At 46.3% G+C, this 3,723-nt stretch overlaps 1 long non-coding RNA gene across 1 annotated transcript in view; it reads right to left on the reverse strand.

Moving 5' to 3' along the window:
• The window catches only part of LOC103366560 (uncharacterized), an 859-nt gene extending 690 nt beyond the window's left edge, over positions 1-169 (reverse strand). Inside the window, exon 1 of the long non-coding RNA XR_520671.1 lies at positions 8-169. This is a non-coding gene — a long non-coding RNA (uncharacterized LOC103366560). The remainder of the gene's footprint in view (positions 1-7) is intronic.
• Between the last annotated feature and the right edge of the window lie 3,554 nt (positions 170-3,723).

A 3,723-nucleotide genomic window follows, 5' to 3' on the forward strand; every position in this document is an offset into this window, starting at 1 on the left:
ATGTGACCTAAAATCAGTAACCATAGCAACCGACCCATGTGACCTAAAATCAGTAACCATAGAAACCGACCTATGTGACCTAAAATCAGTAACCATAGCAACCAAACTATGTGACATAAACTCAGTAACCATAGCAACCGACCCATGTGACCTAAACTCAGAAACCATAGCAACCAAAGCATGTGACTTTCCATGTGGTTTGTTTGGAGTCGAACTGGTTTGACTAAGTTCACAGAGTGTGATCCGTTAGGTCGGTGGTACCGTACACCGGCCGGCGCTGGTGTTGGACCTGCAGTCAGTCCAACAGGCGGCAGCTGCTGAAGGCTGCGTGTCTCATTGGGAAGCTTGAAGCGAGGGAAGGTTGGGCGGCCATGTTGTTGTGCTGGCAGGGTGATGAGGAGTAATCAGGACCTGGCACACATCTACAAACTCCCACAGACTTCAAACGGTGGAGCTGCAGCCTCCGCCTTCGCTTTAATTGCCGTCTTCCTCTCGGGACAATGGAGCGGTGGTCTGAGCGGCATGAGGCGTCGTCAGGAAGCAGAGCGCTCAGCCTCGCATTGTTTCATCACGAAGACAAACAGGGAAACGCTGCCACGCTCTGCCAACACTGACACACCTGCAGCCCACACTGGGACCCACACGTCTGCACCTGACCTCTGCCGGCGGCCATGACGGCGGCCATGACGGTCGCCTGACCCACCACCAGAAGAACAGAACCGATCTGCACCACAGAGGTGGAGCAGCAGCATCAAACCCAAAGATACACGTTCAGTTGCTCCACATGAGGTTCTGCGGTTCTGAGCTTCAGGTCGTTGTTGTTTTAATCCTGCAGCAGAAAAGAAGGAAGCAAAGAATGAAGCTTAATCTGCAGCTCGGCTCCCACATCTAACAACAACACGCTGCCCACGCCAAAGCAAACCCATAAATCCTGCAGAACCGCAACAAACCACAGGAAGCCCACGGACCCAGGCTGGTACCGGACTCTACTGGACTCACTACCGGTCTCACGACTAGACTCTGTACTAGACTCTCTACTGTACTCACTACTGGCCTCTGTACCGGACTCTCTACTGGACTCTGTTCTGGACTCTGTACCAGATTCACTACTGGACTCACTACTGGTCTCTGTACCGGACTGTGTGCCAGACTTACAACTGGACTCTGCACTGGTCTCTGTGCCGGACTCATTACTAGTCTCACTACTGGACTCTGCTGTCCATCTTTCGGTTTCACGAACCGGCAAACAGTCGACCTGCAGCAGAACCTCGGTGCACTTCAATATGTCCACCTGGTTCTGGTTCTGTTCACCAAACAACGTTAAACATTGACGTTAGACATTTGATTCCAGTTTAAAACCTCCAACAAACGATGTTTCAACAGATTAATTCAGTGTTTTTGAGTTTAGCTTCTGTTAGCTATAGTTAACTACAGTTAGCTCCTGTTAGCTACAGATAGGTCCTGTTAGCTACAAGTACCTTCTGTTAGCTACAGTTAGCTCCTGTTAGCTTTTGTTAGCTACAGGTAGTTCCTGTTAGCTACAGTTAGCTACAGGGAGTTCCTGTTAACTACAGTTAGCTCCTGTTAGCTTCTGTTCGCTACAGACAGCTCCCGTTAGCTACAAGTACCTTCTGTTAGCTACAGTTAGCTCCTGTTAGCTTCTGTTAGCTACAGGTAGTTCCTGTTAGCTACAGTTAGCTACAGGGAGTTCCTGTTAGCTACAGGTAGCTCCTGTTAGCTACAGGCAGCTTCTGTTAGCTATAGTTAGCTACAGGTAGTTCCTGTTTGCTGCTGTTAGCTCCTCTTAGCTACAGGTAGCTCCTGTTCGATACAGGCAGCTTCTGTTGACTAGAGCTAGCTCCTGTTAGCTACAAGTACCTTCTGATAGCTACAGTTAGCTCCTGTTAGCTTCCGTTAGCTGCAGACAGTACCTACAGGTAGTGCCTGTTAGCTACAGGTAGTTCCTGTTAGCTACAGTTAGCTCCTGTTAGCTCCAGTTAGCTCCAGTTAGCTTTTGTTAGCTACAGATAGCTCCTATTAGCTCCAGTTAGTTTCTGTTAACTAAAGTTAGCTCCTGTTAGCTACAGGTAGTTCCTGTTGGCTACAGTTAGTTCCTGTTCGGTACAGTTAGCTACTGTTAGTTCCTGTGAGCTACAGTTAGCTCATGTTAGCTCCAGTTAGCTTCTGTGAGCTACAGGTAGCTCCTGTTAGCTAAAGTTAGCTTCTGTTATCTACAGTTAGTTCCTCTTAACTACAACTAGCTCCTGTTAGCTCCTGTTAGCTCCAATTAGCTCCTGTTAGCTCCAGTTAATTCCTGTTATCTCTAGTTAGCTTCTGTTAATTACAGTTAGTTCCTGTTCGCTACAGCTAGTTCCTGTTAGCTCCAGCTAGCTTCTGTTAACTACAGTATGTTTCTGTTCGCTACAGTTAGCTACTGTTAGTTCCTGTGAGCTACAGTTAGCTCATGTTATCTACAGTTAGTTCCTCTTAACTACAGCTAGCTCCTGCTAGCTCCAGTTAGCTCCAATTAGCTCCTGTTAGCTACAGGTAGTTCCAGTTAGCTACAGTTAACTCCTGTTAGCTCCAGTTAGTTCCTGTTAGCTTCAGTAGCTTCTGTTAGCTACTGTTAGCTCCTGTTAACTACAGTTAGTTCCTGTTAGCTCCAGTTAATTCCTGTTATCTCTAGTTAGCTTCTGTTAATTACAGTTAGTTCCTGTTCGCTACAGCTAGCTCCTGTTAGCTCCAGCTAGCTTCTGTTAGCTACAGTTAGCTCCTGTTAGCTACATTTAGCTCTGGTTAACTCCAGTTAGTTTCTGTTAGCTTCAGTTACCTTCTGTTAGCTACAGTTAGCTCCTGTTAGCTCCAATTAACTTCTGTTAACTACAGTTAGCTACAGGTAGTTCCTGTTCGCTCCAATTAGCTTCTATTAGCTACAGTTAGCTTCTGTTAACTACAGTTAGTTCCTGTTAGCCACAGTTAGCTACAGTTAGCTCCAGTTATTTCCAGTTAGCTTCTGGTAACTGCAGTTAGCTCTTGTTAGATACAATTAGCTACAGCTAGCTCCTGTTCGCTCCAATTAGTTTCTATTAGCTACAGTTAGCTTCTGTTAACTACAGTTAGTTCCTGTTAGCGCCAGTTAGCTCCAGTTAGCTTCTGTTAGCTACAGTTAGCTCCTTTTAGCTTCAGTTAGCATCTGTTAGCTACAGGTAGCTCATGTTAGCTACAGTTAGCTCCTGTTAGCGCCAGTTAGCTCCAGTTAGTTTCTGTTCGCTACAGGTAGCTCCAGTTAGCTCCAGTTAGCTCCAATTAGCTTCTGTTAGCTTTTGTTAGCTACAGTTAGCTCCTGTTAGCCACAGTTGGCTCCTGTTCGCTACAGTTAGCTAACGTTAGCTTCTGTTTGGTCCTGTTAGCTCCAGTTAGCTTCTGTTAGCTTCTGTTAGCTTATGTTAGCTACAGTTAGCTACAGTTAGCTCCTGTTAGCTCCAGTTTCGACCAGTTGAGTTTTTACAGAAGAACTAAATGAAAACCTCAGAACAAATATTCTACTGTGAGAAGTAATCTGATTACACTCCCGCTGCAGTCAGTCCTCACTAAGACAGAAAAACTGAGCAGCTGATCAATGGTCCCAGTGACAGCAGCTCCGTGTTGAGACTGGGAGCTCTGGTCACAGACAGAGACTCACTGGTCAGCTGGAAAGTATCCAGATTACTTCACCTAAACACA

This window comes from Stegastes partitus, unplaced genomic scaffold, assembly GCF_000690725.1.
Source record: "Stegastes partitus isolate 25-593 unplaced genomic scaffold, Stegastes_partitus-1.0.2 Scaffold954, whole genome shotgun sequence".
NCBI classification, from domain to species: domain Eukaryota; kingdom Metazoa; phylum Chordata; class Actinopteri; family Pomacentridae; genus Stegastes; species Stegastes partitus.